Source organism: Phaethon lepturus, unplaced genomic scaffold, assembly GCF_000687285.1.
Source record: "Phaethon lepturus isolate BGI_N335 unplaced genomic scaffold, ASM68728v1 scaffold6354, whole genome shotgun sequence".
Lineage (NCBI taxonomy): Eukaryota > Metazoa > Chordata > Aves > Phaethontiformes > Phaethontidae > Phaethon > Phaethon lepturus.
Genome location: NW_010533880.1, coordinates 33,818 through 55,755, shown reverse-complemented (window position 1 = coordinate 55,755; position 21,938 = coordinate 33,818). Strand labels below are relative to the sequence as shown.

At 41.2% G+C, this 21,938-nt stretch overlaps 1 pseudogene; it reads left to right on the top strand.

Moving 5' to 3' along the window:
- Positions 1-1,804: 1,804 nt before the first annotated feature.
- Positions 1,805-21,438, top strand: LOC104619457 (annotated as a pseudogene).
- The last annotated feature ends 500 nt before the right edge of the window (positions 21,439-21,938 follow it).

Here is a 21,938-nt window from a genome sequence, read left to right as displayed (position 1 = left end):
TCTGCATACAGATCCTATATTCTCCTTCAAGCTTCCTATTTTCCTTATGATTTTACTTTTGAGTAACGGCTTATGCATTTCATTTGTAGTTGAGGTTCCTTTATGTGTATGTATGTGTGAATATAAAACATGACTCAATATTAGATTCACAATCCAAAAATCATTAGCTTGCTTTGATCGGAAAAAAAATGTGTTCACTTTTCAAACTATTAGGAAGGGGAAAATTCTATCAAGGCAAAGCATTTAAAAGTGCCTAAGGAAAACAGTTTCTGGATAAGAAGTTAGTTTTCCTGTTTCTAAACATAGCTTCTATACTTTCTGAAAATATGTAAGGGAAATTTTTCTGTATGGAGCACATCAGACTTCTTCCAGTTAATGAGTTCCCTCAGCAAGTAAGTACCAAAGCTAAAGTACAGAGAAGACGATAGATTAGAATTTATTTCAACTGGATTTTAACATCTTTTGCACAGGGATAACATTTTACCATTTCTTTGCTAAGCCACTAGGACAATAGAAAGCACTTTGCAACACATAGCCGAGGATGGTACTGCATATGAATAACAGAAATATATTTCAGCTGAACAACCTCTGTCTTTGAGTTCCCTCAGCAAGTAAGTACCAAAGCTAAAGTACAGAGAAGACGATAGATTAGAATTTATTTCAACTGGATTTTAACATCTTTTGCACAGGGATAACATTTTACCATTTCTTTGCTAAGCCACTAGGACAATAGAAAGCACTTTGCAACACATAGCCGAGGATGGTACTGCATATGAATAATGAATAACAGAAATATATTTCAGCTGAAGAATCTCTGTCTTCATCAGAACCAGCTTGACAAGTTTCAGAGCAAAGTGCAAGATTCATTTATTTTGTCTGATTTTAATCAGATTTTTTTAGGCAAAGTTTTTCAGGTTACTTTGTTTGCAGTATTCAGATGGACTGTCATGCCTTTTCCATTACTATTCCATTTGGATTTATTGAGCCTATATAGTTATTATAGCTACAGTAAGTGAGTAAGTTTAAAAATTGAAAGATACTTCTTCAATCCACGCTGCAGAAATATATACATTATGAAGGACTTGGGAATGCTTACAAATCATAGAACAAAGATTAAAAGTCATGTTATAACCAATAACTTTGAAATTATTCTCTACAGTAATTTTTAATTGTTTTGTACTCTTTTGTTTCAAATCACCAGCCTGGGCTAAGGTCATTATCTCCCTTGAGGGATTAGACTGTAGGCAAATAGATGGCATTGCCAGCAAAATTTTCCTCATATTAAGATCATTTTCTCCTTTTCTCAGTTTAATTTCATCCTATTTTCTTCCCTGTAACAGAGGAGTCTCCATGTAAGCAGCTAATTGGGTGCCCATCCTTTTAAATTCTTGAAACCCCCAACCTCATCGTACGGGAGTGGCACATTAGTGTCTTAAAGAGAAAAAGCTACGGTGAGAGCTGTGAGGTTAATTATGCAATTTCTCCCTCCTGATGGCCAATTACCATTCCTGAACTGGCCAGCTGATACAAACACATGCAGCTTGGAACCATCCTTCAGCGCACACTGGCACAGGGGAGGGATGTAGGAGTGCTACAGGTATTGGAGGTGGAGGTAGGTCCTACGCACATGAGGAATAACTTGAGGTATTCCAGGATGTACTGAGCTGAAATTAAAATTATGATGCAGGACACAGGTCCTAGGAAACCAGGCGTTACAAGTTCTGAAGCAAAAGTTGTTTGTAATTATGTATGTACATCCTGTAGTTTTATATGCAACCGGGAAACTTCAGCTCATCCCATGACCATGGGTGAGCTGTATGTGTATGGGCTGCTGGTAAAATGCAGGTCATCTCAGGGTGAAATGCATCAGAATCTGGGGATGACTCGGCCCTTGACAGGTAGGCTGAGCTAGGAGCCAGCTCCGTGTGTCTCATCACTGCTTACCTTTAGGCTGACTGGGAGTTTGTTTTCAGCTACGGTAAGTACTTGTTCAAAAAACAGATCAAAAAACTCATACCTGTTGTCCCTAACGTACTTACAAGAAGATGGGCTGGGTTATTTCCTGTCCCCCGTAAATGTCTGCAGTGTTAGACTACCATAGGTAGCATCAGTTCTCCCCACGTCATATTGAAAATTAAGCGTCCATCGAGCTTAATGCTGTCTTGGGGCATCATGTTAAGGAACCTTCCTGATGCAGAAATGTCGTCACAAGGAAGGGACTTGGGAACGCTAGCAGTGGGAGCACTAGTGGATGTGTAGGCACAAAGTACCTCACCACCGCAGATACTCTTCCAGACCTGTTGTTTACACCTGCTGTGGTAGAAGGGGGAAAAGTGAAGAGACACACCCAAATTCAATCTGGTTTTAGGGAGGTTTCAAGACAGTTTGCCTCATTTATACTGTTCTACCACAAGGCCTCTGTTTTCCATGTTACTTTTTATCTGATGGAGTTAATCTGAGAACCATGGTAGACTGGTGTGTGAGATGGATAAGGAAAGGAACTGCAAAACAGTGGTTCCAAATACATCCTCTCTTTTACCCAGGATCTGAATATTTTCAGCAAAGAATAGTGTAGAGAGAGGCCAGGATGCATTTGATCAAGAAAGTGATTTAAAAATCTGACTTTCTTGGATCGTGGAAATCTTTTTTTCATGTCTGCAGAGAAAGCCAGCAGTTACTTACTCATGAACTGGAGTTTATGAGTGATTATGGTTTTACATGATGTAGCGACATTAAGACATACCCTAGCACTTTTTTTGCTTCTGCATAACATAAATATTTGCAATAGGGTGAAAATGTATAGCAGTAAAAAGAATTGAGACTTTTAGATAAAATGAGAAACTTAAAAACATAAGGTTAGAGGAGATTGTAAAGGGAGGAAAGGCTTTAGATTTAAGTGGAGCTCCATATAGATTCAGATCTGAATCACTCATTATGATTAAAAATGGTATCTCTTCTTGCTTGTTTTTACTTCTTGGAAGGAGAAAATTGGTAGCAGTTCTGTTGCTGGTATGCCTGCTGGAGTATGCCTTGCCAAGGCTCTAGTGAAAGTTGGGTGTGGATACTTAGCTGTTGTCATTGCTCCCTCATTGCCAGGAAGGAGTTCTCTCTGTTTGGCATGTTTGGCAGAGGTACTTAATTCTGTGTGTTTGCCAAAGCAAAAATACTCTAATTTCAAAACTGAATTTTGATTGCTGAATAGTATTTGTTAGGTACACTGCGAAACTAAGGAGATAAATCTGAGAAAAAGGGCACAAATAAAATCTAGCCTCTGCTGTAGAAGCAGGTAACTGCAAGGGGCTAAAACAGATCAACTGTAATTTTAATCCTGTGTTTGTGAAACTCTGTCATGCTGTTTGTAGAGAACTCTTGCTGTCTTTTTAGTTTGTGAGGATAAAGGATGTCAGTTTATTTGAGAAAACAAAAGGTTGCTTAGTCTTCACTGAGTCCACTCTGCAAGCACGTTCAGCGCTTTCCTTTGTAGTCTACGGGCAGCTGAAGTGAAATATATGTTGCAGGAACTACTTGTTACCGCTTAGTTTCACCAAATGTTTACATGCATCTTTCTTTAGTACAGGAGTAACCTCAGTTAGTCAAAGGACAAAGAATGACACATGTACTTAGCTAGATGTGTTTAAGCACTAATGGAACCGGGGGTATTACAAGTATGTTACCGGTGTTACAACGCTGCATTAAGGCCTTTCTTAAATAATTTAAATTAAATGGACTGTGCACCTCAACAATAAATAACATGTTTTTTCTCACACGCTTTACAGAACGAGGCTCAAAAGGACATCTTGACCTCACAGAGTTAATAGGAGTTCCTCTTCCTCCTTCCGTCTACTTTGTCACCGGCTATGGAGGGTTTCCAGCTTACAGCTTTGGTCCGGATGCTAACATCGGCCGCCTGACAAGTGCCATAATACCCTTGCCTTTCTATAGAGATTTCGCTATCGCGGTTACAGCGAAACCAAACAGCGATCGTGGAGGAGTGCTGTTTGCCATAACAGACGCCTTCCAGAAAACTATTTACCTGGGAATGAGACTTTCACCAGTTGATGACAGCACCCAGAGAATAATTATGTACTACACAGAGCCCGGCTCCCATATCTCCCGAGAGGCTGCTTCGTTTAAAGTGCCAGTGATGACTAACAGGTGGAATAGGTTTACAGTGGCTGTTCAGGGAAATGATGTTGCTTTGTTCATGGACTGTGAAGAATATCAGAGAGTTCAGTTTCAAAGGTCAGCTCGAGCCTTGGTGTTCGAAGCTGGCTCTGGGATATTTGTTGGTAATGCAGGAGCCACAGGACTGGAAAAGTTCACAGTAAGTAATGTCTGAAAAATTCACATGCCTCAGTGTTTTATGCACGCACGCGCTACCCAAGAAAGTCTGCTTACAATGGTTATAACCCCAAATGAGGCTTTTTGTGCTTCCCTTGTACTTCAAAACTTGTACGATATGTTGTGAGAGTAATATCTGTTCCCCTAAATTAGTAAAGCAGCAGCACAAAACTGAGTGGATCCTTCGCTTTAGAGAAACAAGATATTCTTTCTAAAGTTCAGGTGTACTAGCAGGTTGTGAGCCCCATCTGGTAAGCAACAAAGATAATGTACTTTTATCATTCATCTGACTAGTCTCAGCCCCTAGAATTGAAGGAATATTTGATTCCTGTATTTGATTAGCAGCAAATTTACTTGATTAGCAGCAAGTAAGTGGTGTAAAGGGATATGTAGGAAAACTGCCTGCTGGCGCTTACCTTTCTTAGACAGATGGCATGACTGGAGTATTGAGGATGCCTGATTAGCAAGTAGGAATGAAAAACGTTCAGGAAAATGAGACCACTTTGGTACCCTAGCTGGAAAACACATATGTGATGATCAGTTGCTGAGATTATCACCAATAAATCTGTAAATACAGTGACAGGAATGCGTGGTGGATTCCACTCCAAGACATTTCCACTGAAAGAGGCTGTTCTGTATGCTATATCAAATACGTACATTTCAGTCAATATTCTAATTGCTTCAGTACTATTAATTGTTACATGTACTCTAGGTCTTGTGTCTTTATTTCTTCATGCACCATATGTCACAATTGATTTTGGATAGAAAAACTAAATGTTTTAAATGCTTTTTAAATGGTTGATTCCCCCTAAAGCTCTGTTTGCGTGACAAGAACTGTTTACATCGATTGCCCAAAATAGAAACAATTCACAGCAGATTGTGAAAATTACTCTGAATGGATGTCAGCTGCTGGTTTGCTCTGGCTAATGGGAATTCATGTGTCTAAGGCTCTGGTTGCCAGACACAAAAGGCCATAAATATCATCAGAATTTATGCAAACAAAAGGAAACTCTAGCTCTGGTGCTTGTAAAGAAAAGTAGAAACCAGACAACGACCAAATGTAGCTGAATCAGTGATGGTGCCAGGTTCTGCAAACCAGCTTTAAGAGGGAAGGCACCAGCAGGCACAAGACGCAGAGGGGGACTACAAAACCTCATACCTACCATCCCTAACATGGCAGCCTTGGCCATGACTTTCCCTGGTTGGACTTATTGGCTAGTGGCCACACCTGGGAAACGTTAGGGCTCTCCAATTTGCTTCCTTCAGCATCCAGGGCCACAGGTTAGAACAAGAGGAGAAAAACGTGTTCTCCAAATATGATTCACTCATGCTGTGAGAACAAAGCATCACTTCCAAGAGACTACTTAAGTGTCTGGTTTTGCCTCCTTTCATGTATAATTTTCCAGTGAACTGTTCAGTTAGTCGGACATCGTTCGATAGCTGAGTTGCCCATTATTAAGTTTTGAGAGCAAGTGGATGGTTCAATTCACTGAACTTTTATCTCAGATTGCCTGCACACTCAGAAGGCACCAAGTGCATGAGTTTCATGGTCTTTGAAGGTACAGAAATTAGAGGTTCATTAAAGATAAAATTTCAGGTTCTGTTCCTTTCTGAAATATTTTAGAAGCCACCAGAAAACTGCTTCAAAAGTACTTCCTTGCTTATAATTCCCTGGTGCTTCTAGGACAGGGAGAGAGGAAACAGTGAGTGGGAAGTCAGGCATTGCAGCGTATACAAACGGCAGCTACTCCTTTTCTGGAGTTTGCATCTTTTGGTGGCATTAAGTAAGAGCAAAGTGTACTACTTCTGTCATCTGAACAGTTGTTGGAGTTTTCTATAGCGAGACTCAGGCTTTCTGTGCCCCGGGGCGAGCAGAGCTGCTGTGTGTCGGTGGCAAGTAACACTCGGCAGACAGAGCACAACCAACATACCGCTGCATGGTGTAAACGTCCGAGCTCCTGGAGGAGAAGTCACCGGGCTGCGAAGTACTCTGGGTCAGTCTGGAGATAAAGGCTAGATCTGTCAGCTTCTTCAGGCTCTTCTGTGCGGAAAATACAAAAGCAGAGAAACAAAAGGTGCAGCCAGCAAAAGGGGAAGAGGCAGGTCGCGTGTGTGATGGCTCTTTCCGTCCTCTGCACGCGCCATGCCGAGCTCCGTGAGACCTCCGAACGAGGAACCGCCCCCCGCCTGTTTCCTAAAACACTTGGAGCCTTTGTGAGCTAAGAAACAGGATCTAGATGTTATAAATGAAATTGTTGCTGCTCCACCGGCGAGTCAGACTGAGAAATATAGTTTGTAGCTCTGAAAAAAAGAAACATTTGTTATCGGAAAATCCATCTCCTTTCTTTCAGCTTTGAAAAGCTGTAAGCTGGTGTCTCCCTGGCCCACTTCATCACTTACTGGTATTTCCTTTGCCTCCATTTTTAGGGCATTTCACGTGCCTTTTTTGGAGCTGCAATGCACCTAACAGGAAAAAGCAGACAGTGCTTTACAGATTCTAGGACATAATCTAGGACTAGATCCTTCAGCTGGGGCACTAACAGTACAGTGTGGCAATTGCATTGTCCCTGGGACATGATAGTCATTGTATTCTGGCAGTTTCAATTTCTTCTACGTTTTGGAAAAGGAAAACATAAGAACATATTTACATTTTTAAACTGGGTTTATTAACATAAAATTTTATGCTTCAGATCGTTTTCCAAGCAAATCAGAACAAAGCCTGGGGTTTTTTTTGTTAATTCATTTAATTCCCACCCCTCCACCCTCCCCTTCACACATGCTACTTAAAATATTACTTCCTTGAACTGTTGTTGTTGTTTCATGTAGGGCTCAATTCAACATCTGGTGATCAAATCTGACCCAAGGGCTACTGAAGATCATTGTGAAGATGATGATCCTTATGTGAGTATTCTTATAAAAATGTCTTTATCCTCAGTGCCTCAGAGATTTCAAAGTCATTTGCCATTAGACATTTTTCATACGACTAAATATAGTATTTCTTCTCGGGAACATGGCATCATATTTAAAACTATCTGTGTGTGAGAATCTCTTTTTTTGACTATACAGCCCCTAAAACTGTGATTTTTTTCAGAAAGCATAATTTTCTTTTGTCTATAACACTTCAGAGAAAATGAACTATGACTCAGTTTTCTGAAGGGTCATTTTCATGAAATGCTGTAAGTGCTGAAATAAGTTAACATCAGAATGACACTGAGGCTGCACCAACTGAAAAAAAAAAGTTTTTTCTGCATTTAACTAGCCAATTCCTTGGAGATGATACTTTTTTTCCTGACTTTTATGAACTTGCTATCATGCTTGGGTTTTGCACAGGCTTCAGGGGACACCAGTGGCAATGGCAGCATTCAAGAACATGAAGGTATTTCTGAGGCACAAGAAGTCCTTGCACCTTCTCATCTTCCTATACGGGTAAATTTATTTATTAGCTTTACATTTCTGGTTTAATAATACTTTTTTAGATAGCGAGGTCTGGGTTTTGTCACTGGTTTTTCATATGTGGTAACTTCCAAAGGCACCTGTGAGAACAACATGCACCCATCCACAAGAATGACTGCACTGTGCCAGATCAAAAATCTGGGATATTTGACAACAATCAGCAACCAGAACTTTGTGAAGAGTATAATAATAGATCAGTAACATAAACATGACACTTACTGGGAGTAATCTTTTAATCTGCAACAATTTCCATCTCAGGAAATGTGTCAGCCAGGAGTGTATCTATTTTACTCCCTCCTATCAGGATTTTGTACATATTGATAAGATTTCCCTGAGCCTTCTCATCTTGAGGCAGTCCTCACTCTCTTATCTTCCTCTCATAGGTCAAGAGCCCTAGTTCCTTAATGATCTACATGGTCCTTTGATGAACTTGGTCCAATATGTCCATGTACTGGTGAGCCCAGACCTGGACACAATACTCGAGATGGGGATCTCACCATTGCTTAATACGGAAGGATCACCCCCTTCAACTCGCTGGTGATACTCTTCCTGATGCAGACCAGGGTGCTGCTAGCCACCTTTGTCAGAAAGACACATTGCTGGCTCTGCTTCCACTTGTCTGCCAGCATCCTTTCCTGCAAAACTGCTTTCCAGCCACTTGGCCCCCAGCCAGCACTGCTGTGTGGGGTAATTCCCCTCCGGACGCAGGACTTGCATTTTACTTTGCTGAACTTCAGGAGATTCTTGTCTGCTTATTTCTGCAGCCAGCTGGGGCTCTGAATGACAGCAAAATCACCTGGTGCCTTGATGACTCCTCTCCATTTTGCGTCACACCACAAAATTTAACCCATGAAATCTTATTGTGCTTTCACTTTTTCTCATTTGGATACAACTGCAGCTAATTCAGGAAAGTTGTCTAACTTCTCTAGTCTATCCAGAAAAAATTCAATTGTTTTATCTAATCGCTTTAAGCAATTTTTAAATTTAATAATTACCATACTGTTCAAAATTACACACAGCAATAGTAGAATTTTTGGTTTTTATTCCTCCTTTTGCAAGATGTCATGACTAAGCATCACACAGCTGTTTGCTCACTCCCCATCAGTGTGATGGGTGAGAGAATGGGTAAAAGTGAGAAAACTCATGGCTTGAAATAAAGACAGTTTAATAGGCGAAGCCTATTAAAGCCACACACCCAAGCAAAGCAAACCCAGGAATTCATTCAACACCTCCCATGGGCAGGCAGGTGTTCAGCCATCTCCAGGAAAGCAGGGCTCCACCACGCGTAATGGTTACTTGAGAAGACAATAAATGAATAAATAAATGAATAAATGGGGGTAATCACTTCCCTAGACCTAGTAGCATGTAGCCAGAGTTCCTGTTAACACAACTTTCTTTGCTGCCAGGTCATGCTGCTGGTTTATATTCAGCTTGCTGTCCACCAAGATCCCCAGGTCCTTCTCTGCAGAGCTGCTGCCCAGTTTGTCTGTCCCCAGCCTGTGTCATTGCAAGGGGTTCTTCCTTCCCATGTTCAGGACTTTGTGTTTGTCCTTGCTGAGTTTCATAAGGCTCATGCTGGCACATTCCTCCCTCCTGTCCAGGTCCCTCTGGATGGCAGTCCTACACTTGAGCACATCAATTGATGCACCTCCAACTGCCGCTTTGGCATTATCTGCAAACTTTATGAGCAAGCACTCTGCTGCCTCCTCAAGTCATTGGTAAAGATGTTAAACAGAACAGATCCCAGGATGGACCCATGAGTACGTCCCATTAAACGCTATGCTCTGAGTTCAATCATCCAACTACTTTTTACCCATCTTGTTGCTCTCCCGCCCAGACTGTAATGTCCCAGCTTGGATACAAGAATATCATGGGAGACACTGTTGAAACCTTGCTAAATCAAGGTAGATGACACCCACTGCTTTCTTCTCATCTGCCAACCCAGTCATTTTATCACATAAGGGAATCAGGTTGGTCAGGCATGATTTACCCTTGGTAAATCCATGCTGACAGTTCCTAGTTACCTTCTTCATGTGCCTAGAAACATGTTCCAAGAGGACTTGCTTCATGATTTTCCCAGAGATCAAAGTGACGCTGACCAGTCTGTAGTGATGTGGATTGTTCTTTTGGCTTTAGAGTAAACGTAATAATCTGAGAGTAAATGTTCCAAATGAGTTTTGCCATTTTAAAACTACTTTTTTATTATCCACACGCTGATCGCAAGAAATGTAAAAATTTCTGAATTCTTTTTATGGGAATTCTAAAGCAAGTTCTGGATTGCCTATTAGCATTTGGTATTCTGTATTTGGCCCTGTTTCATCATTCAAAGTTAAATATAAAATCTAGTAACAGATTTTGCCTTGCAATAACCTAGTCCCTCATTGTTTAATCTGCAGTCTTTACAGAAGTAACACACACACTTTTATATGTATTGACACAAATGAGCATGGAACCAGACTTGTCTCAGTAGTGACAGACAACAACAGTTGCAAGTTGTAGGTGGGGAGGTTCAAGCTGGATTTCAGGAAAACTCAATAGGATAATAGTGCAGCACTGGAACAGGTCACACAAAGGGAATATCAAATCTCTGGCCTTAGAAGTTTTCAGGATTTGGTTAGAAAAAGTCATGGCTAAGCTGATCTACTGAGATGAGTGGTCTACTTACATGACCTCGAGAGGTTCCTCCCCACTAAAACTTCTTCCGTGTGCCCATGCAGCCTGTGTGAATCTTGACTCAGTGACATGGGTTGGAGACCATTTTTTCTCTATGTCTTTTCAAGTGGCTGGACATAGGGTGGACAGAATAACAAAGAAAATGTATCATTAGTACGAGACAATGAAGTCGATCATGGAAAAACTTACAGTGAAGTTGCTTTTCCCAAGGGAGTGATTCCTAACTCACATTTACACAAGCTTTATCTTGCTGTTGTGTCTATGGTGGCAGAGATTATATTCAAGAAATTCCCTTCTTACATTCTGAATATTATCCTGAATGCAAAAGGCAGAGATCAGAGACCAGAGAGCCTGGGAAGACATTCTGGGAAGCCCGGAATGAAGGCTTGTCCTCAACGATGTGAATCCTTCTGTGATACCCTTTCTATTTCCTAGCAGACCGAGCAATGTGGTGCCTACCGTGTTCCTTGAAAATCATGTTGTCTCCCAGAAAGTGAGAAAGCCATTGTCTTCCCAGTTAAGGAATGCTAAAACAATTGTTGATAGAAGTTGTACATAAGAAAAAAACAGCATGTAATGAAGAAACAGAGGTTCTAGATTGAACTATGGAATATCCCTTTCTACTGTTACCTCAAAGGAAATGATTAAGATCCCAGCACTTGCTGCACCCATATCAGACCTCTCTCCTGCTACTGAGGGTTTTCTGCAAATTCTGGACCTTTCCTGAGGGAGGAAAATCCTCAGTGTCTGAACTGGGGTGTATGTATGGGTGCTAAGAACTGTCAAAGAAGCAGTCTAAACTACAAGGAGATGGTCTGAGTGACACAGAAAGTATTTTCCTTATCATCAGAGGACAGAATATCTGGAGAGAACAATATCTTGTGGGTTTCCCAAGAAGCGTTCTCTTCTGGGGGAAAGTTTTGAGATGGGCAGGATATCAGGAGAATACACTGAATCTGGTTTCATGCACGAAGGCAGGAATAGCCTTTTATAACTCTGGTTTTAGGTAGTTCTTCTGAGTTCAGTCCCCTGCAGGAGCTAGATTGTAACTGGCTGTCATCTCTGTAGTGTCCTCCTGTTCATTAGGAGCTGCAAATGGGAAAGCAAAGGGACTTAGTGCTTCTCAGAGCTTCACGGACTTCTGAGAACCTGCACCTATACAAATACTGCTCTGTATACAGACATACTAACATAGCTCTGTAAGGAAGACTGCTGTGGGCAGTCCACACGCAAGTGGCACGCTGCTTTATCTTCTACAGTGCAGGAGGAGATACTAAAGCACCCACCTGTAATCTCCTACTCCATTTCCCCATCACCTTTGTGCACAGGGAGTTCGTGTGGACAATGGAGGCCATCCACCCTACCATTCTTTGACTAGACACATCCTTTCAACTCCATTGGCTGACGTTGATCACTAACCTTTGTGCATGGTTATTAGATACTACTTCCTTATCCCATGGATATGTCTTCACATCTAAACTGACTGGGATTATTTCAAGAGATTTTGCTGTTGGTTTTTTTCCAGTCACTTCACTAAATTACTAGTGTACTTTTTTCATAATCTTAATTACTGTAATTCTATCGGACAGGTAATCACTATTATCTATCAAGTTTACATTCTTATAAGTGTAGTGTGAGGTTTGGGTTTATTTTCTACTATCTTCAAGTAAATATCTCCAATTTTCCCATTATTTTCTAGTGCAGAGAGCTAGATTTGGGATATTTACTAATACTATGCGGTGGGGTTTTTTTCCCCATTTTATAGCTTTTAAAAATTATTTCTCAAAATGAAGCCTTTAGATATTTGTCCTACAATTGCTTTATTTACTTTCCCAGTGAGAAATAAACATCAGGAATGCTTTATAGACTACAATTCAGCACATTCTGAATTGTGTGAATTATTTTCTACTGTTCATCTGAAGTATTGGTTATTCCACATCAGAAGAGGGAAGTCACTGGGCATTGCATTTAAAGGGAAAATTGGTCCTCCTTTCTCAAAGTAGCCAAGACCCAATCTTATTAAGGATTTTAAAACACAGAATCCTATAATACATAGCTAGCTTAAAACTGTAAGTTTACTATGGTTCAGATAATCAGGCTGCATAAAAAGGTTTATTGGTCTCTAAAGATTAATTGAAGTATTCCTACACAGAATGTCAAGAACAAGGTATATAGTTATAAATGAAGTAAGAGCAGAGGAAACATGCATTTGGTTCTTTCTCAAGTGGAGCAAATAAAACTGAAATTAAATGAAGGTACTTTTGTCTGCTATAGTGGGGATTTGGGATCAGATCTGGCCCACCTCGAGAAAAGATTTCTTTTCCCCTTCAAACGGAGCCCTAAAGCCTATTTGCAATATGTATCAATATCAAGAAGTATCTTGAAGCTTTTCCTCAATTATAAGGATACAAAACCAGTGAAATAAAAATCATGCCAATGATGTTACCTCCCTTCTTTTTGCTGACAACTCAGGAACTATTTCAGCAAGCCCTGTTATGCCATTTTGCACATCTTAACCTGGTTCAAGACCAGGATGCTTGGACCATTAAGTCTCCTCCAGGTTACCATGGCAACATAATCACTTTTAAATTTTATTTAAATTGCAAATGCAGGTTTGCATGAACTAATCTCCTCATTACACTGAGGCAGCACTTCTCCAGGTCTCTAATTCCGGTAGGGAGTAGGCTCTTTACATTCCTGCATCATACCAGCTTATCAAAATGGCCACCTCGTGCCCTCCCACAGCCAGCATTCCTTGTGTTTTTCTCCCTTTCTATGGGTTTGTCAGGTGGACATCACTTGGTTTGGAGGAATGGAGCTGTGGAGGAAAAGTATTGTGCTAGTTTTTTCTCAAGAGCTTGACTAAATTAGCGTGACATCTGCTGATAAGCAGAAACTAGATGTGTATTCTAAGGAGGAAAAATGAAATAGAAGGTGAAATAAATTAAAAAGTTGTAAATGAAAGTGGGTGTATATATTGGCCATTAATAAATTTCAGTTTTTATGATAGCAATGACAGTTAATGTTTCCAAGGGCAGCATAAGATTAAGGACAGATACTGGCAAGATATTAAGTGGGAAAGATGTGGATTTCTGTTTTCCTTCATAAATGTGGTAGTTCTGATGACTTGCTTTGAGGAAGGTAATCTACAGATTCATGCTTTAAAATATGTGATAAGCCTTTTCTCTAAACAGTTCTTCGGGATTTTGTGTTTCTTTTAGCCTGAAGATACATTGGCTGAGCCAGTGGAAGCCCCCCCAACTATATTGTCTTATTTGGAAGAAAATGATTTCTCTGGAAATCACAGATCAGAAGAAACCTCGGACGCAGCTAAACTTAAAGAACAAGGCACTGCCTCTTTTTTTATTCGGGGAGTGGGGTCTTACATTCTCTAGGTCTGAGTCTGTCATTTCCCTCTGTGTGCAAAGCCACTGTCACATTTTGGGTGCTGCCAGGAATGGAAAATCCTATGGTTTTGGACATCCTCTGTGTTAGGAAAGAATTGGCACATCAAACATCTGGTCTTTGAAACTGCAGTCTGTTAGACTGCAACTTGTTAATAGCAGCAAAGGTAAGTGGTAGCAACTACAGCCACCGTTCAGCATCTCCCACCTTTCACTCCACAGAGACGCTTATCTCAGTCATTGTTCCTAAACATGCAGAGAACAGATTTAGCCTTCTATAGTGTGTAAGTTTCAGTCACAGAACTGTGGTTTATATTTTCAAATAAAAAAGTAAATATTGGATAAAACAAAGAAGCTGAGCTGAGGAGCTGCTGCCCTGACAGGCAACCTTACAACACTCCAGTAAAGTGTCAGGCAAAGGCAATGAAAAGAGAAAAATCCTCTTCATTCTGCTCAGGTCAGTGAGAAGCATGGCACTTCTTGAGACGTCCCTCTGCAAAAAGCAATACTGGCTCTAAAACCATGTAGCACCTTTAAAAGGAATTTAAGATGATAATAATATTTAATTCGATGACCTTCTGTTATAGCGAAGCACAGCCTTTCATATAAAACTGAATACCACCACTGAATAAACACCAGTATCCTGCTTACGTTCCCCGCACAGGATGTGAATCTGCCTAGTGCACCAGTGGGGTGTTTTGGATGCAAGTGTAGGCAGCAAAGTAGTAAGAGCAGGGCATAATGAACTGAGGACTCCAGTCCTCCGCTAGGCAGACAATTTCAGTGCACTCCTAGAAAACAAAAAGTACAGCTAGTTATCTTAATAAGGCCAAAGACAATGTTCCTGTTTAAATTTCATACGTACTTAAGATAATATATGTTGTACATATCTCTTATTTTTTGTTATATAGATGCAAAATAGGCAATCATTAGACTAGAGCTTGAGGCAAAGAAGATGATGCAATACAGTCTTTGTCCTTAAAATAAACAATCGGTTTATAATTTTATTCTCACCTTTTGCTTTTAAAATTTTCAGAGTTATGAAATTACTAATATTAATCCTCGGAATGTATGTTGGTCATAACCTAAATGATTTATTTTTTCATACAACTTGCAGCATCTGTGGTCTGATAAATACCTGTGTGGTCTGATAAAACCTCTGGGCAGGTTTCATTTTGCTCTGTCTGTTTTAATTAATAAGTGACTATTTTATTTAGATTCAGCTGTCACAGAAACTGGACAAGGCAACAGTGAATCTACCACTGTCACACAGAAAACCTTAAGAGAAGAAGATGGCTCTGGTGCTAGTGACTTGCCAGGACTAAGCAGAGAGGAGGTCTGTACAATGGGTTTATCATATGCCTTATCTTTTGTTGCAAGAGCTGGAAAACATACGAAATTTAGGTGCTTTCTGAGTTGGTACCTTCATCTATTCCAGCTTAGCAGCATGCCAAAACAGAAGTTTTTTAAATTTTTAAATTCTTTAATATCCTTTCATGACCTTAGATGGCAAAGCACTGACACTATGCATAAGTTTGGATCTATAACCATTGAGATGAAGTTGAGATTTTTGACTAACAAAACAAATTTGTTGTTTCAGTTTTGCATTTTTTCATTTTGCTTTGGATAAAGTAAAAAACAAAGAAAATAACTAACATAAATCTTCACCATAAAAGCCCACAATTTTTATAGGCTAAAAGCAGGCGTCTTGGTCTTACTCACAGTAGCTGCCTTGCAGATGAAAGTCTTGCTTCCTTCTCAGAAGCGTGGCATATAAACAGATTTAAAATTACACTCTTTTGAGTGCTCACCAAGTGCTTCTGTGTGAAGTACTAAGTGCAAAGAAGCACTTCATTATCACAGTTCTTCATTATCAGGTGACCCAAACAGAAGACTAACACTAGAACACAATAAACTCTGGAGGAATTCATGCCTAAAATGTGTATTGCTGGCCGCCCTTAGTTGCCCACAGACTAATCTGAAAATTTATAATTTATGCAAATTATTCCTTTATAAACCCAGCCTTACTTGAATTGCGATCCAGGAGGTTGAGCCTATATTCCATGTCTTGACAAGGGAGTGACTGCATGGATTGCACTGGAAAAGTGTCTGCAACTCCTAGTTATTTCTCTCAGAAAGCAGTGTATGCTGCCTCCTGACAACTGCGTACGTTAAGACCCGGAGATGAAAAATCCATTTAAAAAAGTAATCAGCAGCTTTCCTGACATTCACAATAAAAAGATGCTTTGGCTAATAAAATATTAAGACTGAACAACATTTCCACCCCAAGATGGCCTTATACTGGGTCAAAGTTGAGGCAAGTCACTAAAGTAGTTTGGGGTCCTCGTGTTACTCACGTCTGTGTCAGAGCAGTTAGATGAATAACTATTGTTTACAGCCATGCATAGCTTCTCTTAAAGCAACTTACAGCGTGCTTAAAGCAATAAACCTCTTCCAGTTTATTGTGCTGGGCTGCCAGCACATTTCTCAGAAGTACTCTAGAAGAGGTGATATCTAGACACCTTTCACCTGTCTCAGATGCCTTGCAAAAATCCTGGTCAGGCTGCCTTGTTGTAAGCATCCAAACAGAAATTCCTTTCTGGACCTTCCCTGAAGGAAAAAGAGATTCTAGAATGTGTGTGTGCTACTTTCAAGCAAGTTGTACACTACTGAACTGAGGAAAGTCTGACAAAGACGGGCTGTAGTTGAACGGGCAATTCAGTTCTGCTAGGACCAGGAATGACTATAAATTGCATGCAAAACATTGAGACTAGTCACATTTTCAAAATTGCTTTTTGTCAAATCCCTTGTAGGGTTAGATACTCCTTTTGGGTAGACTACTGTGGGCCTGGCTCCTAGAGAAGGAAATTGAGAGAAAATGCAAGGCTGTAGCCTGTCTCTATTTTGAGGTTCTCACAGTGCTAAGAAAAATGGCAGCACTTTGGACTCCTAAAAAGAGATGCACTAGAAACCCCAAAGGGGGTGGCTATGCCATATGTAGCAAAGTCACCTTCTCTGGTGAGGTACTGGGCTTTGAAAGATGCTGTGCCTATTGCATTTGTAAGGTAACGTGTAATCCGAATTTTGTGTGATTCTGCAAATTAAAATTACATATGCCCCTCATTTGGAATCTGTGAGGTGGAGGGCTCCAGCTACTCAAATGCTTGCCCTACTTGTTGACATATTTCGAAATAATCAGCATTCCTGATCCAACAACCACCACAGATTTTTCTAAACAGAAAAAACAACCTTTTCCTCCTCTTGATTTTGTGACTCCTACGCCAAAAGTCCGTTCTTCTTCATATTGCTTGAAACTGCAGAAAACATACAGCATCAAGAATGACAGAACTTTTATTCTGAAGTTTGTGTTTATTGTGGTAAATTATAACAAATGGTGAAACATTAGATTAAGGATCATCCATGGGAGCTAACATACAAAATGCTTTGATATTTGTTGTAGGACTTCCAAATATGATTCCTCTAACATTTTCATGCCTGCATTCACATTTTTTAAAACCAGCAATTTTAATGTCAGGGTGAACTATTGTTCTTACAATTTATTTTTTTACCTTTTGGGCTATTTTTCTTAAATAAAAATCCAGTCTTGATTTAAGTAGTGTGACACAAAAAGCTTAAATCTATTGTGACAAGTAGTTTTGCTACTTACTCATCTTTACAAGTTTTTTCTTGAACTTCCTCCAATTTCCACATACTTTTCACTACATAGATACACAAGATGGTTATACAATATGCTAATGAACAATGTTTTAGAAAATAATAATTTTTTAAAATTGTTACTGCATTGAAAACTGGCAGAAGCAGTAGAAGTTTTACTTGTACTAAGTAGAAGTAACTTCTCCCTAAGTTTGCCATTGTACAGGATCTCCATTTTACCAGTTATACAGTTTGTAATCCAATTAATATGGGTGACACTGATCAGGCACAATGTTATTTTTTTCATGTTGTATAGGACTCAGACAAATGCCCCTCAGGATAATTTGCTGAAGTCGGATCAACAGTGTTACTGTTATCAAACACACACAACAAAGAAAATTATGACCTATTTGTCAAAAACATGCTGATTTAGCATTCCTTATGTTCACATTTTGAATTTAGAATAGAATAGAATAGAACTATTTCAGTTGGAAGGGACCTACAACAATCATCTAGTCCAACTGCCTGATCACTTCAAGGCTGACCAAGTTAAATCATGTTAAGGGCATTGTCCAAATGCCTCTTAAACACTGACAGGCATGGGGTATCGACCACCTCTCTAGGAAGCTGCTTCCAGGGTTTGACCACCTTCTCGGTAAAGAAACGTTTCCTAATGTCCAGCTGGTGCAGCTTTGAACCATTCCCACAGATCCTATCACTGGGTACCACGGAGAAGAGCTCAGCACCTCCCTCTCCATTTCCCCTCCTCAGGAAGCTGGAGAGAGCTGTGATGCTGCCTCCTCATCCTCCTTCTCTCCAAACTAGAAAAACACAAAGTTCTCAGCCACTCCCCATAGGACATTTCTTCCAGCCCTTTCATCAGCTTTGTTGCCCTCCTCTGGACTCATTCAAGGACCTTCACATCCTCTTCAAATTGTGGGGCCACAGTATTCAAGGTGAAGCCACACCAAAGCTGAATACAGCGGGATAATCACCTTTCGACCAGCTGGTTATACTGTGTTTGAGGCACCCCAGGATGTGGTTTGCCCTCTTGGCTGCCAGGGCTCACTGGCACACTCTTGTTGAGCCTGCTGTCAACCAACAGTCTCAGATCCCCTTCTGCAGGGCTGCTCTCCAGCCACTCCTCTCCCAGTTTAGACTTGTGCCTGGCATTACTCCTTCCTGGGTGCAGAATGTGTCATTTTGACTTGTTAAATTTCATCCCATTAATCACAGCCCAGTGCTCCAATCTATCTAGGTCCTTCTGCAAGGCCTCTTGTCCCTCAAGAGAGTCAGCAGCACTTCCCAGTTTGGTATCATCAGCAAACTTGCTAATGGTACATTCAAGTCCTGCATCCAGATCATTGATAAATATATTGAACAGAGCTGGCACTTGGACAGAGCCCTGAGGAACACTGCTGGTGATCGGTCACCAGCCAGATGTAGCCCCATTCACAACAACGCTTTGAGCTCTGCCCTTCATCCAGTTCTTCATCCAGGGCACCTTGAACCTGTTCATCCCACAGTTGGATAACTTGTCCAGAAGAACGTTGGAAGGGACAGTATCAAAACCCTTAGTAAAATCCAGAAAAATCATATCCACTGCCTTCCCTTCATCCACTAGATGGGTGACCTCATTATAGAAAAACATCAAATTTGTTAAACAGGACTTTCCCTTTGTTCACCCACATTGACTGTGCCTGATGATTGCGTTATTCTTTAAGTGCCTTTCAACAAGTACTCAGTATAATCGTCTCCATATTTTTTCCAGGAACTGAGGTTAGACAAACAGGTCTGTAGTTCCCTCACCCTTCTTGTAAACTGGAATAACATCGGCTAGCTTCCAGTCAGCAGGGACCTCCCCAGACTTCCCAGAGCTTTGGTAGATGATCAAGAGAGGTCCTGCCATAACATCCATTAGCTCCTACAGTACTCTAACAACCTGTATCCACAATCCTGTTATCTCGCTTAAGTTATGATCTTACCCGCCACTTAGTTAACTAGGTTCTCTTCTAACACTTTTCCAGACAGGGAAAAAATCTCTAATGAGACTGGATGAAAAAACCTCTGGTCTTTGGCAACTCTCCTAGCCACAAACCCCAGAAAGATCCTGAAAAAATCAGCTAAAATCAGCTTTCCTTTGCTGAAAGCTGTTATCTTGCTAACTTTAAAGTGCTCGGATAGTTACTATATTACATCCCTCCTAGTTTCATTAGCTACTAATGGAACACAAAATATTTCATTACTGATATAAAATGTGAGTAAATCCTAGTGCTTGTTTCAAAATATGATACAAAAATTGCTTAAATGTTCTGTCCTGTGTACTGGATTTTAATTTAAACTTGTGTAACTGTCCGAGTTTCACCACTGAAAGGGTTTGTTTTGTTCCTGGTGTATAAAAATTATTCTTTTTATTATTCTTGCTTTCTCTTGATCAAATACTGATGCTTAGCAATTTCTTCTCTTGCCTGTTGTTCACTTTCACTCTTTGGTATCAGTTTCCTCATTTCATCTTCTGTCACTTTTCTTTTTAACCAAGCTGGATATGTAACCCTCTTTTGTTGGAGTTGGAGATCTTAGGGGACTTAGATAAAGCATTCCTAAACCTCTCTTTTTAACTTTCAAAATTTTCTCGCAGACTGACTGAATTTGTGAAACTGGTCTCTTTCAAACCTACATGCGGTTCATCTTGAGGGTGCTCACAGGGCATGTGCAGGACAACCAAGGGATCAGGCCCAGCCAGCATGGGTTCATGAAAGGCAGGTCCTGCTTGAGCAACCTGATCTCCTTCTATGACCAGGTGACCCGCCTAGTGGATGAGGGAAAGGCTGTGGATGTTGTCTACCTGGACTTTAGTAAAGCCTTTGACAGCATCTCCCACAGCATTCTCCTGGAGAAACTGGCGGCTTGTGGCTTGGATGGGTTTACTCTTCGCTGGGTGAGGAACTGGCTGGATGGCCGAGCCCAGAGAGTTGTGGTGAACGGCGTTAAATCCGGCTGGCGGCCGGTCACAAGCGGTGTTCCCCAGGGCTCGGTTCTGGGGCCGGTCTTGTTCAATATCTTTGTTGATGACCCGGATGAGGGGATCGAGTGCTCCCTCAGTAAGTTTGCAGGTGAAACCAAGTTGTGTGGGAGTGTTGATCTGCTGGAGGGTAGGAAGGGTCTGCAGAGGGATCTGGATCAGAGGCTGGATCAATGGGCAGAGGTCAACTGTATGAGGTCTAATCAGGCCAAGTTCCGGGTCCTGCACTTGGGTGACAACAACCCCATGCAACGCTGCAGGCTTGGGGAGGAGTGGCTGGAGAGCTGCCCAGAGGAAAAGGACCTGGGGGTGCTGGTTGACAGCTGGCTGAACATGAGCCAGCAGTGTGCCCAGGTGGCCAAGAAGGCCAACAGCGTCCTGGCCTGTATCAGAAATGGTGTGGCCAGCAGGAGTAGGGAAGTGATCGTGCCCCTGTACTCAGCACTGGTGAGGTCGCACCTCGAATCCTGTGTTCAGTTTTGGGCCCCTCACTACGAGAAGGACATTGAGGTGCTTGAGCATGTCCAAAGAAGAGGCACAAACCTGGTGGAGGGTCTAGGGCATAAGTCTCATGAAGAGCAGCTGAGGGAACTGGGATTGTTCAGTCTGGAGAAAAGGAGGGTGAGGGGAGACTTTATCATTCTCTACAACGGCCTGAAAGGGGGTTGTGGCGAGATGGGTGTTGGTCTCTTCTCCCAAGTAACCAGCGATAGGACGAGAGGACATGGCCTCAAGTTGCCCCAAGGGAGGTTTAGATTGGATATTAGGAAAAATTTCTTTACGGAGAGAGTGGTCAAGCATTGGAACAGGCTGCCCAGGGAGGTGGTGGAGTCACCATCACTGGAAGTGTTCAAAAAACATGTAGACGTGGCCTTTCAGGACATGGTTTAGTGGGCACGGTGGTGTTGGGTTGGTGGTTGGACTCGGTGATCTTAAAGGTCTTTTCCAACCTTAATGATTCTGTGATTCTGTGATTATTGGTTTAGACTGTGCAGATTCGTGCAGGTATGAAAATTAGACTATGGTCATTTGCATCTAGGTAACCAGCTTTCCCTTTTTCCAGCTGAGTGAGCAATTTATTTGTGCTTGCATGAATGATTTCTAATATGGACTGCCTTCACTGAATGGAGTATATTATTTGTATGGTGCCTAACAGGTTTCTGACTGTATTGAGCAAAGCAGGGGTTCTGGGAGAGAGGGAAGAGAGGGAGAAAAAGAGGGGGAAAAATGGGAAAAGTAATGCAACACATTTTTCATATTTCACATTCTAATTACTCGGGACCAGAAAGGTCAGGAAGGAGAGGATGGATCCACAGGATATCCAGGGAGGCCAGGAGTAGAAGATGTGCAAGAAAAAGATCAAGGACTATCTGGAACTCCGGGGAAACTTG